Source organism: Carcharhinus amblyrhynchos, chromosome 3 (genome assembly GCF_965287045.1).
Source record: "Carcharhinus amblyrhynchos chromosome 3, sCarAmb.v2.hapA, whole genome shotgun sequence".
Lineage (NCBI taxonomy): Eukaryota > Metazoa > Chordata > Chondrichthyes > Carcharhiniformes > Carcharhinidae > Carcharhinus > Carcharhinus amblyrhynchos.
Window position 1 is genome coordinate 39,543,278 of NC_137326.1, and position 14,796 is coordinate 39,558,073.

At 42.3% G+C, this 14,796-nt stretch overlaps 1 protein-coding gene across 3 annotated transcripts in view; it reads left to right on the top strand.

The window, feature by feature from the left end:
- The window catches only part of tafa1b (TAFA chemokine like family member 1b), a 526,417-nt gene that overhangs the window by 210,438 nt on the left and 301,183 nt on the right, over positions 1-14,796 (top strand). The window lies entirely within an intron of this gene.

The following is a 14,796-nucleotide window of genomic DNA, read 5'->3' on the forward strand; positions in this document are numbered from 1 at the left end:
TCACATCCCTGGAGCTGTGAAGTAACAGTGCTGACCCTTGTGCCACCATGCTGCCTAGCTGCTATGATCCTGAAAAATATTGTTCTTAGACACATGTGGTTTCCCCATGAACACTTGGCAGAACACCAAGGATTCAAAGCTAGAGACGTTGTACACCAGCTATTTTAAAGAGCACCATTCTTTTCAAACCATTGATAACCATCTGTTTTAATTCAACAATTAATTACATTTTTATACTTGTGGCCTCTGAATTTTGCCGATCCAAGACAAGACCCCCAAGTTTGTTATGATCCAGTTACGGAACAATAACTTTTTTTGTTTGAGTAGATGAAATTTGAAATCCGAGGGACTTAGAAAATAAAGCCACAGCGTTCTACAGTTTTAAACAAATAGAGTTTTTTTACTATACAACAAAGAAGTCAATACCACTTATCTTATACTCTAAATACAGGATTGACATGGGGTAAACATACATTAGAACCATAGAATCCCCACAGTGCAGAAGGAGGCCATTTGGTCCATCAAGCCTTCACTGACAACAATCCCATCTAGACCCGTTCTTCATAACCTCACATATTTAACCTGCTACTCTGGGCGGCATGGTGACACAGCAATGGCACAGACCTCACAGCAACAGGGACCCCAGTTCGATCCCTGGCTTGGGTCACTGTCTGTGTGGAGTTTGCACGTTGTCCCCATGTCTACATGGAATTCCTCCAGGTGCTCCGGTTTCCTCCCACAATCCAAAATACGTGCTGGTTAGATGCATTGACCCGAATTGGCGCCAGAGTGTGTGACTAGGGGAATTTCACAATAACTTCATTGTACTGTTAATGTAAGCTTTACTTGTAACTAATAAAATAAACCTTACTTCCCCTGATACTAGCATGGCCAATCAACCTAACCTGCACATCTTTGGACTGTGAGAGGAAACCAGAGCACTCAGAGGAAACCAGTGCAGACACAGAGAGAATGTGCGAACTGTGCACAGACAGTCACCTGAGGCTGGAATTGAACCTGGGTCCCTGGCACTGTGAGGCAGCAGTGCTAACCATTGTGCCAACATGCTTTTAAAAGGCAGACTGTAAAAGAACACACCATAAACAGTACATTATATGACACGCACCACTAAGAGAGATTCCCTGAATTTCTCAGCAACACGTCCAGAATACAGTCATTACTGTGAATTACAACATCCTTTAAAAATATTCTCTTTATCACAAGGGATTTCGGTCCTTCTTCTGTTAAAAGTCAGTCTGATCCCCAGCTGGCAACAGCTCTGCTCCACCCAAAATCCAAGGGTACAATCCTCACCCAGCATTTTAATCCAGATCTCTCTCAAACCTGCTCTAGATCCAACCTTCTTCATCTTGATTCTCAGCTGAGCTAACCAATGAAATTGTGTCCCCATGTGATGGCCAGGCTAGACTCCAGCATCAAAAGGCAAGCATGAGTTCAGCTTCTCATCCAATGCTGCTGCCATCAGCTATTTCTGGGTTTCTCGAAGCCCTATTACAGCTTCATCCTCTGTGCTTCCCTGAATCCCAACTGCTAACTCTCTAGCAGATTATCTCTGCTACAGATTTTTCTTTTCCCAACAGCCAGCTTTCTAGAAGGCAGTTTCCCTTCAACTCCAGTGAGATAATAAATGCCCCAGGGCTTCTTGAGCCCCAACTTCCCAGCAGCACAAGAGCCAGTGACCTTCCACTGCCTCTTCAGCTCCCAACCAGCTTCTTTGAGCTCCTAGCTGCACAGAACTAATAACTACAGAGTTTTACAGCCCAGAAAGAGGCCCTTCAGCTCATCATCTGTTGTGCCTCACCTTGAGACTTGGTTTACTGGATACCACTCTGCCCATTACTGAGCCCAAAACCCTAGTCACCTATTTGCTCTTTTCACACCAGACACTATACAGGCACATTGCTGACCTGGGTCCCTCTTTTATCAATCAGCACTTTCATGGGACCTCCACCACCTTACCCCTCCTCCTTCACCCCACCCCACTTCAACACTCCACCAATTGACATTCACTTGCTAACCAAATCAGGGGTTTGACAGCACATGGAAACCAGAAAGCAAGAGCAGCACACATTCAGTAGCTCCGCCTCTGATGCTTCATGCTTGGGAAAGAGCGTTGGGCATGTTGAAAGTTGTAGTCTTCAGACTCCACCCTGAAAACAATATAAGAAAAAAAACTATAAGTACAGATTCCCCCACAGAAGACATAGAAGTTCAAAATACTTTGAGATAGCTGATCAAAAGTTATCCTGCCGCATCTACACTGAAGTAAGCCAGACTGTTCATCCTTCATGAACCTTAGTGCTTTAGGGCAGGAGTTAACTTTGTAGAAAAGATTCTTTCTCCCATTCCATCCCATGTCTTTCCTCATTTCCTTAAACCAACACATCAAGGATTGTGTAAGAATGTCCAAAGAATATGTTGTTGGGTTCTGCATTTCTCAACCAAAATTGGTTCCTTGGCGCTTGTTTTTCATTGATGAGAATACTTCAATGAAATATAATTTCAAGCCTTTGCACCGAATATTTTCAGCTGTAAAGATCAGAAAGCTACATATTTTATAAAATTACATTTAATACTCTTTGTCTCTAGGATGTAGGATTGCACTGTTATACTGGGCAGAATAAAAGCCACTTCCCTGTAGCATTGTATTTGTCTCATGCTGAATTTACTAATGGTTAAGTACTCCTTATGTCCTTCTCAACAGTTCCAGCTGATCATGTAAATGTAGATCATCCTCAATGGCATAGCAGGGGATCCTTAATCATTCCACTTAGTTCTTCACAGTCAGATAGGACATCTGAGCTGTTTCAGCATGGAACAAAAGTAATTGAGAAAATAAGATGTTCTTAAAAAACCATAGAGAAATATCTTCTTTGTTTTTGAGCAATGTAATCCTGCATCTTTAATGTTCTGATTGCCATTGTTCATTTTTAGTCTAATTTGCTCTTTATTTTAAATAAAAACATTAATGATAGTATTACTCAGCAGGCCAGGCAGCATCCTGTGGAGAGAGAAATGGAGTTAATGCTTCAGGCTGGTTTACAGCCCTCTGGCCTCAGCATTCGAACATGGGACATAGAAAAACTACAGCACAAACAGGCCCTTCAGCCCACAAGTTGCGCTGATCATATCCCTATCTACTTGGCCTACCTATAACCCTCAATCCTATTAAATCCCATGTACTCATCCAGAAGTTTCTTAACTGTCCCTAACGAATTTGCCTCTACCACCACCAACAGCAGCCGATTCCACTTACCCACCACCCTTTAAGTGAAAAACTTACCCCTGACATCTCCTCTGTATCTGCTCCCCAGCAGCTTAAACCTGTGTCCTCTTGTAACGACCATTTCAGCCCTTGGAAATAGCCTCTGAGAATCAACCCAATCAACATCTTATAAACCTCTATCAGGGCACCTCTCAATCTTCGTCTCTCCAGGGAGAAAAAACCGAGTTCCCTTAACCTATCCTCATAAGGCATGCCACCCAAACCAGGCAACATCCTTGTAAATCTCCTCCATTGCGTTCACCAATTTCCAATCTGTCCCTTTTTTTTGGGTTAGCAGTTATTGATGATTCTTTATGATGGCCATGGAGAATCATCAATAGATCTCCCCGTGTGCCTTGTAAATACGAGCTCCCTAATAGGGAAGTGGAGGTTCACCTAAATGGGGAAGGAGCAGCAGGGGGTTTAAAACCAGCTGGCACCACTCAAGCTGGCAGTCAATAGGTTTCAGGGCTATCTGCAAACTCCAGCTACTGAGTGGTACTTTGGGTACTTTGGAAAAGAGGGAAACAGAAAGCTGAAACTACTGGCTAGTTAGACTAATGTCTATCACAGGGAAAATACTAGAACCCATTATTAAGAATTCAATGGCAGGGATTTAGAAAAATCATCAGCGTCAACATGGTTTTGTGTTTGATAGATTTATTCAAGTTCTCTGAGGTAATAACAAGCAAGATGGGTAAACATAGAAACATGGGTCAGGATATTTTTCAAGATTGGCAAAGACGGGAAAAGTGGTGGTGAGGCCATTGGTGTGTATAATGGCTTTCTCAACCGTACAGTACGTCACTTTGAAAAAAGAAGTGCGAGTCACGCATTCCACAATGTATCACTAGCGGGGTGGCCTCCGATTCACCCATCCTGCCAGCATGAGGATTGGAATGGCATTTTTAAGTGCTGCCCCAGCAGAAAGCAAACAAATCAGTGCACCCTGGAACACACCCAGTAACCCACAAGACTACCCGGGCATTGTGTTGAAAATATGAATATGTTAAAGTTTGAAACAGGTTCATCACACTCCCAGTGCATCACGTGCAAATTCCTATTCATATTTTTGATCAAATATTGGGCGAGATTCTCCAGCCTCCCAGTACGTGTTTCCCTCCGGTGGGAGGTGATGCGTTGTTTGTTAATGGCAGAGTTCACTGACCCCACCATTGACTTCACCCCTCGCCAACAGGAAACGTGCAGGTGGGCATGCACTGCTGACAGTACCAGAGATTTCCTGCCAGGACGGGAGGATTCTGGCCATTACATTTCAATGCTGAAATGTGTGTCGTGTGTCTGATTTACAGAGCTGTACATTCTGGAGAATTTGTCATGCTGATTTCAGTACACTTAAGCACACAGTTGAAAAGCTAGAATGGAACATTTAAATGTCTATATGTGGCTGATCTGAAAATTTAAGCTGATGTTCATCACTTTTGATCTTTCAGTTCAACCTGTCCTTTGTTTTTTTGACTATTGTTTATGTCAAGTGTGATTGCTATTTTTTTATTTGATAACATTTATTCAGTATAGCATGACAGATTTTTGGTGGGAAGGAGTTCTGACATTTTGAAGAATAAAAAATTGAGAATAGTGGTTCCTTATTTTTTCAGTCTTGCAGTATGCATGTATAAGGGTGATAAATCAAGACCATTTTGGAGCTGCTATATCTCCACTGATGTGGCAATGCCAGCGTTGGACTGGGGTAAGCACAGTAAGAAGTCTCACAACACCAGGTTGAAGTCCAACAGTTTTATTTTGTAGCACAATCCACAAGCTTTCGGAGCACTGCTCCTTCATTAGGTGAGTGGGAGCTGTGTTCACAAACAGGGCATATAAAAACACAAACTCAATTTACAAGATAATGGTTGGAATATTGGTCTTTACAGGTAATCAAGTCTTAAAGGTACAGACAATGTGAGTGGAGAGAAGGTTAGGCATAAGTTAAAGAGATGTATATTGTCTCCAGACAGGACAGTTAGTGAGATTTTGCAAGTCCAGGCAAGTCGTGGGGGTTACAGATAGTGTGACATGAACCCAAGATCCCGGTTGAGGCCGTCCTCATGTGTGTGGAACTTGGCTATCAGTCTCTGCTCAGCGATTCTGCGTAGTCATGTGTCGTGAAGGCCGCCTTGGAGAACGCTTACCCGAGGAGTTTGATCTTCAGGTAAACGTTCTCCAAGGCGGCCTTCATGACACACGATAGTGCAGAGTCGCTGAGCAGAGACTGATAGCCAAGTTCCACACACATGAGGACGGCCTCAACCGGGATCTTGGGTTCATGTCACACTATCTGTAACTCCCACGACTTGCCTGGACTTGAAAAATCTCACTAACTGTCCTGTCTGGAGACAATATACATCTCTTTAACTTGTGCTTAACCCTCTCTCCACTCACATTGTCTGTACCTTTAAGACTTGATTACCTGTAAAGACTCGCATTCCAACCATTTTCTTGTAAATTGAGTTTGTGTTTTTATATACCCTGTTTGTGAACACAACTCCCACTCACCTAATGAAGGAGCAGTGCTCCAAAAGCTTGTGGCTTGTCCTACAAAATAAACCTGTTGGATTTTAACCTGGTGTTGTGAGACTTCTTATGATATCTCCATTCTACATTAAGACAGTTTAGAAGAGTCATTGCCTGGGGCAGTGCAGTGGCACAGTGGTTAGCACTGCTACCTCATAGCACCAGGGGTCTGGGTTCGATTCCAGCCTTGGGTGACTGTATGCTAGGCGTTTGCACGTTCATCCTATGTTTGCATGAGTTTCCTCTGCGTGCTCCAGTTCCCTCCCACAGTCTAAAAGACGTGCTGTTTAGGTGCATTGTTCATGTTAAATTCTCCGTCAGTGTACCCGAACAGGTACCAGACTGTGGCAACTAGGGGATTTTCACAGTAACTCTAGAGGTAGCCTCAAACATTGTTCAGATGAAACCAAAAGAGAAAACGCTCAAAGCTTTGACAAAGGATCATCTGGACTCGAAACGTCAGCTCTTTTCTCTCCTTACAGATGCTGCCAGACCTGCTGAGATTTTCCAGCATTTTCTCTTTTGGTTTGAGAGTCCAGCCTTCACAGTACTTTATTTTTATCCTTTGTTCAGATGAATCCTGACATTTGCACGCCACGTTGTTCCAAACATGTTTTCCTGCCTGCATTGTGGAGAATCCAATGTTGGGGAGGTCAGGCCTTCATCTACATCCCATTTACAGGATGCAAATTAGTTTTACCCTGGCCTCTGGAAAGCTTTTGACCCGATGTAAAGATGCCGGCGTTGGACTGGGGCAAACACAGTAAGAATTCTTACAACACCAGGTTAGAGTGTGGAAGGCCTTCCACACACCTGACAAAGGAACACCGTTTCCGAAAGCTTGTGGGATCACTGTCAAATAAGCTGGTTGGACTCTAACCTGGTGTTGTGAGACTTCTTACAAGCTTTTGACTCACCATGGCGGGCATAGCAAAAGACACTGCTGTAAATTTATGATAGCGTAAAAATGATTTCTGGGCCTCCTGCCATATTCTCTCCCCCATACCTGCCACTAGGGGCTTGGAAGAATTCCGCCTATAGTTCTAAGTCAGGATGGTGGTGAATTAAAGAAGAAGGTGGTGGTGATCCTATTCAGCTGCTGTCCTTGTTCCTTTGGATGTTAAAGATTGCGTGTTTGGAAAATGCTGTAAAGTGCCTTGGTGAGTTGCTGCAGTGCATCTTGTAATTGGTACACATTGCTTCAACTATGCATCAGTGGTGGAGGGACTGAATGTTGAAGGTGGCAGATGGGGTACCAATGAAGCAGTCTGCTTTGTCCAAGGTGGTACTGAGCTTCTTGCCTGAGTTGTGCCTTGTAGATGGTGAACAGATTTTTGGGAGTCAGGAGGTGAGCTACTGTTGCAGAATTCTCAGACTCTAACCTGCTTTTGTACTGCACTATGTATATGGCTGGTGCAGTTCAATTTCTGATCAATGTTAGCCTCCAAGATGTTAATAGTGGGGGACTCAGTGATGGTAATACCATTGAATGTCAAGGTGGGATGATTGAATTCTCTCTTGTTGCAGATGGTCATTGTCTGGTACTTGTGTGACTGTTGTGTGACTATTGTCCAGGTCTCACTGCTTGTGGGCAGGAACTGCTTCAGTGTCTGTATTCAGTATTTAAATACTTGGCAACGTCAGTGATAACAGTATCAACTACATATGTGATTATAACCAAAATTAATTGAGATTAAATTTTTTAATTGCTGGGTTAATAGTGATTTATGTTTTGATTGTTTGGCAGCCCAGTTACAACATAGTCCAATGCATTATGCCTTTCAAACAAATCATTAAACCAAAGCCCCGTCTGCCCTCTCATGTGGATAAGAGAAGATTTAAAAATGGCTAAGCCATAACCAATGTCATTAAAACAGATTTTTTGGTCATTATCTCACCAATGTTTGTGGGAGATTGTGGTGCACAAATTGGCTGCTGCATTTTTGACATTACAACAGCTTCCCAAAGGTAGGGGAGTCTAAAACTAGAGGGCATAGATTTAAGCTGAGAGGGGAGAGACACAAAAGGACCCAGTGGGGTCATTTTTTTCACACAGAGGATGGTGAGTGTCTGGAATACGCTGCCAGAAGTAATTGTAGAGGTGGGTCCAATTTTGCCTTTTAAAAAGCATTTAAGCAGTTACGTGAGTAAGATGGGTATGGAGGAATATGGGCCAAATCCAGGCAATTGGGAATTAGCTTAGTGGTTAAAAATGGGCAGCATGGACAAGTTGGGCCGAAGGACCTGTTTCCATGCTGTAAACCTTTATGACTGGAATTTTGCCAGCATGCCCACCCCAATTGTGGGGATGAGCGAGGCTCAGAGAACGGCATTCTCCATTGGCCTCGGGTGGGATCATATGAATCTCAGGCAGACGTGCCAGTAAATCTCTGCCCATTTTAGAATTATGGAATGGGGTGTACCTCACTTTATGATGTTCTGCAATCATGCCGTTGGATGTCAAGGTGCTATGAATGCAATTCTTTCTTATGTGCCTGCCCCCCAACGCCACAAAGATGCAAGCTTACCACATTCACGCCAGTGGGCTTTTCCCAACCCGCTGCAGTGAACGGAGATTTAGCTGGCCGCCAAATTTTCTGACTTCACTGCAGCGGGAGAGTAGCACGAACGGCAAGTCAGACTGAAAGCAAACACTTTGTGAGTTTATTCAGAAATTAAATGCTGTTCAGACTGCAGGATCTAAACTGATTTTGTTTGCCATGTTTAAATTGGTTGTTCAATTAAGAAGATGTAGGCATTGACCACCAGTCATTTTTGTCCCTGCAGAGTTTCCCTGTACTTCCCAGTTGATTGACTTGATTTCATTAAACTGTTTCTTTTGACGTAAAAAATGTCCTGTTACATGAAGAACGCAGGCTGGGAAATGGGGGAAAAAAAAGACATGAACCATATCTGAAATTTCAGTGGAGGTTCTCTTGTGTGATATTGGTGGAACCTGCAGAGGAGTAACATAAGTAGCTATTTTTACTGGATTACCTCATTTCTCCAGGGGTTTTACCTTGCATTCAAAGACAGCTGGAACTGCAATAGAAATTGATGGCCCACTACTTTTATGATATTGTAGAGAAAGATAGTAACTTTGAAGTCTCTTTTTAAAGGAATGCTCCCATTAAACCATTTTACTTGCAGAGCTGTATTTAGCATTGAGGCAAGTGCAGTGGGTGCCTAGTTATATGCACCCTTAATACTAACATTAACACAAAACCCCAACAGACGTGAGTTACCAAAATTGTGTTTAACGATGTATATTATTTTGAAGTCTGATTATTGATCTGATTGGGTCATCAACGCGCAATGAATTTGAAAAGAATTACATGAGAGTTTAACATCACACACAATTTATGTCAACTTTTTCTATAAAATGTCTGGCATATCTGACAAATTCATTCAGGAGAAAGCAATATGTGCAGCTATTATTTTATATATATTCTAGAAAATTACATTATAACCTTTAAACAGAAATGGTTGAAAGAAATGCAATTGAATTTTAATGTAAAGGCTGGGACATGTACTCTTTCATTTTCATAATTTTGAACTCCATTTCATGCAGACTTGAGGGTAATATTCAGTCTTTGTAAAGAGTGTCATTATTTCAAATATTCTATCTGACTGAAGTGCCTATCTTGTATCAGACAGACACCAGTGAAGCTTCAGGAATCAAACTCATTTTAAATGGAGCACATAAACAGAAGTAAATCACCTGGTGAAAATCTTCTGTGCAAACAGTGTGGTTAAGTTGGGACTAATAACTGTGATACTAACACTGAGTATTGAAGGTGAAAGCTGCAGGAGGTAAAAGTCAATAGCCCCTCACAAAGGGTGTGGGGATCACGGGTGCACGATTATTCCTCTGCCTGATGCATTTGATGCAAGCATCAAGCAAACTTCATGCTGCCTGTTAATTTGCTGACTACACAGTTCAGGAAGCGTAGTGGAGACATGCCTCTATCTACATCAGTGAGGGGATGAAGTGGAAATGGTCGAGAGCTTCAAGTTTCTAAGTGTTCAGATCACTAACAATCTGCCTTGGTCCTTCCATGCCGTGCTATAGTTAAGAAAGCTCATTAATGCCTCTACTAAGGAAACTGAACATGTCCACTACGACTCTCACCAGGTTTTACAGATGCATCACAGGAAGCATTCTTTTTGGTTGTATCACAGATTGGTATGGCTCCTGCTCTGTCCAAGACTGCAAGAAACTACCAAGGGTCGTGCACAAAGCCCAGTCCATCATGTAAACCAGCCTGCCATCCATTGATTCTGCCTACATTTCTGCTGCCTCAGAAAAGCAACCAAGGATCAAGGATCCCACGCGCCTCAGACATTCGCTCTTCCCGCTTCTTCCGCTAGAAATAAGATACAAAAGTCTGACGTCACATACCAACCGACTCAAAAACAGCTTCTTCCCTGCTGCCTTCAGACTTTTGAATGGACCTGTGTTGCATTAAGATGATCTTTCTGTACACCCTAGCTATGACTGTAACACTACATTCTCCACCTTCTTCTTTCCTTCTGTACGAACGGTTTGCTTTGTCTGTATAGCGTGCAAAACCTTTCACAACTATAGCGTTGGTGTGGAAGGAACATGATAGGTTGTTGGTGACCTGGACACCTAAAAGCTTGAAGCTCTCGACCTACACTATTCTCCCCTGAATCTGGCTACATTAGGGGTGCCATTCACATACACGCGGGGCAGGGTAGGTGTAGGAAAATGCTTTGTTGAAATGGCGGCGCAGGCTCGTTGGGCCAAAGGGCCTGTTTCCCATGCTGGGTTGTTCTTTGCTCTTTGTTCTTTGTTCATTTCCACTTCATCCCCATTGATGTAGATAGGGGCATGACCTCCACATGAATACTAATACATGTGACAATAATAAATCAAATCAAATCAAATTAATTAAATGGCTGCACACCTTATCAGTGGGTGCAAGTTTGTATGAAGCTACCATACTTGCAGCTAGAATGCACTGCCTAAAGTCAGCATGCATCCCTTCAAGAGGAGCTGCATCCTCTTTTGACAAATTGCTTGTTGAAGAAAGTCTTAGTAAGTAGAGTGAATTATGGGGCAACAGGTGAGAGAAAGTACACCAAGATTCTCCAAATCTGTACTCAAGACCTTGGTTAAAGAGGTGTACCGGAGGAGAGATATAAAGAATCCAGAGGGGACCAACAGGCCCTTCAAGGAATCAGCATGAAGGCTGGGGGACCAGATGGCCATGGTGATCTAGCCCTGAGGATTGAATGCAGTGCCATGAAAACTTCAATGACTTCACTACCAACTACACCTTAGACATTGCTCAATGTGCCATCCACCTATCAACAGTTTCTATCAATCATAACTCATTTCTGTGATGATATGGTACCTTTAAAAAATATGCATAAGGGGCATGTTTAAAATTTAGCTCTGTTTTGCAGGTTGATGGTTTGCCTCGTAAAAGCTTTAAATTAGTGGCTGGGAGAACAAGATCAGTACTAGTATAGACATGAAGTGTTTGTGTAATCAGAGCTAATGCATTCGTGTTTACTTAAGTTCCCCCTGGGGTTTCAGAGTAGCAGAGACAGAGTCATGTGGTTAATGAGAGGAGCTAAGCTTACAGGAAAGAAAGAGTTTCAGTTTCATTTCGATATGCAAGCAGTTGCTGCCTAGGCTGCCAGAAGAAAGCAGTGTCCCAGTTTCGGTCTCCAAAAGCTTTCTCACTGCTCCAAAACCTGGTTGCTTAAGTCAATGCAAGTATGCTTATGTTTTGCTAATGACTTATAAAGAGAAATTTAAATCTATATGAAAAATATTGCTTAATTAGATTCATAGTGATAGGTTAGCAATTAAAAGTTGATTCTTGTCATGTTTAAATATTATTCAATTGTTAAAAATTAAGCTAATTAATTTGTTGTAGTTAAACTGTGTTGTTAAATGAAGTTTGTTTTGATAAATGCTTTCCACTTTGTCAGTAGAATCATGCCAGGGTCAAATCATCTTATCCTCACACTCATGCCAGAATAGAAAATTGTTGTGGTCTGGTCTCACTTCCTCATAAAGCTCAGGGGCTTCTGGTCAGTACCTTAACATATCTAACATTCATTGTGACACCTCACTATCAAAGACTTAGCACTTCTGAAAAAGGTTGCAATTTTTTTGATGTAGGTACACCTGTAGAGATATTGGGGAGAGAGTTCTAAGATTTTGACCCAGCAACACTGAAGGGTCAGTGATATATTTTAAAGTCTGTATGTTGTGCGTGTATTCACAAGTGCTTGCTATTCTCTAAGAAGTAGCGCTCATGGGTTTGGAAGGTACTGTCAAAGGAATCTATGCAAGTTTTTGCAGTGCATCTTGTAGATGGTGCACATTACTGCCACTGAGTGCTGGTGGTGGAGAGAGTGAATGTTTTAGGTGGTGGTTGGGGTGCCAATCAAACAAACTGCTTTGCCCTGGATAAAATCAAGTTTTGTGAGTATTTTTGGAGCCACACTCATGTAGCAAGTGGGGAATATTCCGTCACACTCTGGCTCATGCCTTGTAGATGATGAAGAGGCTTTGGAGAGTCAGGAGGTGAGTTACCTGTTGCAGAAGTCCTGGCCTTCACCTCCTTTTGTAGTTTTTTTTTGTTGCTGGTCCAGTTAGGTTTCTAGTGAATAGCAAACCACAGGTTGCAAAAGGACATTAATCTTCAACATTCTTTGTCTATGATCACACACCAGGTGGAAGTTTAGGTCATGAAACCCTTTTCATTGCAGTGCACCTCAGAATTGATCTGCAATGCATGCAATGCATGATGTGTGCAGTCATAGAGATATTCAGCTTGGAAACAAGCCCTTCGGCCCAACTTGTCCAAGCTGACCAGGTTTCTGAACTTGTCCCATTTGCCGGTGTTCGACCCATATCTATCTAAACCTTCCTATCCATGTCACTGGCACTCTGCACTGTACGGAAACCTGCAATCTTCATGAAGCTGTGTACTTGCCCTTCCCACTGACCAGAGAGAATAAAATGTGGCCAGCTCTTTTGGAATACATAGCCTCAGTGACCTCCCTTCAAAATGGGAGATTTTTTTTATTCATGAAATGCAGCCGTCTTTGGCTGGCCCAACATCTGTTGCCCATCCTAATGGCCCTTGAATAGGCATTTCAGGGTCCTTTATTGCTGTGGCTCTGGTGTCACATGTAGGCTAGCCCTGGTATCACAAACCCAGCTGATGTTATCTGTGAAGGTATCCCAACATTGGACATTAGTTTGTGGTGGTGTATAGTTTTGTTTACAGGAATGATGTAAAAAGGCACATGTGAGACCAGAGAGAATAGTAACCAGCCCAGTCATAGTATGACACTTAATAAAGTCTCTTTATTACAATAAGTGAAAGACATATATACACAAACATGACAATAATGATCTAAGACAGTTATGAACAAGAAACTACTAAACACACCCATGCAGGTTTGGGGGGAATTGCTTGTTTGTTACATTTATAAGATTTGAACACTTAAAGGACTCCCCTCTTCCCAAACAACATCCACTTCAATAGGTCTGTAAGAAAAGTCCAGCTTATAGTTACCACACTGTATGTTATTAAATAGTTATTCCAGGGGTACGTCTCCTCTTGTTTCAGTGACAATATTGGTTTTAACTGCCTCCAAAAAGGTTTCTGCACTCTTGCTTCTGGTCTGATAGCTAGGATCAGCTTACAGCCCCTCAGGCTGTTAGGTAGAATCTTCCTTTCTGCTTCCATGAAGAGTTTACCAATTATACTGTCATTTCCCTTTGATGGTTCCTTCTCCATTTAGGCTGTCTGTCCCTCACTATTTGTAGTTCTAAAAGTATAACAGATGTATGCCTTCTCTGGATGATGCAATCATCAACACAAGGGTTCCTTATTAGCTAGATAATGATTCTTCTGGTCTGTACTACTGCTAATTTCATTATTGGGATTCACATCCTGTGAAATACCTTTTGAAATTGGGCGGTTTTGAACCCTCTGGCACATTCATGACACACCTCCCCATCTTGAAAATGAAATGTTTTAATTTGAAAGACACTTCATTTCTCAACCCTTTCTTATTTGTGCGATCTTATTAAACACTACAACATTCAAAAGCACACATTAACATTGAGAATGTCCCATAAATTTGCGCCCAGTGTTCTCAGAAATCTTTTACACTTGGGATAATGTGCCCATGATGACATGTTCTCTGATGGCATGAAAGATTTTTATGTCGAATGGTTGCAATAGCATCCATCGGAATAACCTTATGTTCCCATCTCAGGATTTTTCCAATGACTTTAAAGGGTAGTGATCTACATCTACAATTGTCTCTGCTGGGTTGCTGGCAACAAAAATCTTAAAATCTTGTAGTGCCAGTACCAAGCTTAAAGCCACTTTCTCGATGGTTGAATATTCCTGTTGGTGCCAATTTAGTTTTCTTGAGAAATATGCCACTGGTTTCTCAAAGCCAAGTTAATCTTTTCGTAATAAGATAGCTCCTACACCAATGTTGTTAGCATTCACCGCTAGTTTGAACTGCTCGTTTTAGTTGGGTGCTGATAATACTGGGTTTGTCTTCAACACTATTTTTAAGTGTTTGAATGCCATTTGGCAGTTCTCCATCCAGCTAAAGTGCTTGTTCTTCTGTGAGAGCTCTGTGAGCATCAACCACACTGCTAACATTTGGAACAAACCTGTGATAGAATTTGCTCATGCCCAGAAATCTTAGAATTTCTTTTTGAGTGGTGGTTTCTGGAAAGCTCCCAAATAGAACACAACTAATGTTATGTGTGAGGGTGTCCCAACCTGGGACACTGGTTCATGGTGGTTGTAGTTTTGTTACAGGGTGGCACAGTGCCACAATGGTTAGCACTGCTGCCTCATAGCGCCAGGGACCCCGGTTCAATTCCAGCCTTGGGTCACTGTCTGTGTGGAGTTTGCAGCTTCTCCTCATGTCTGCGTGGGTTTCTTTCGGGTGTT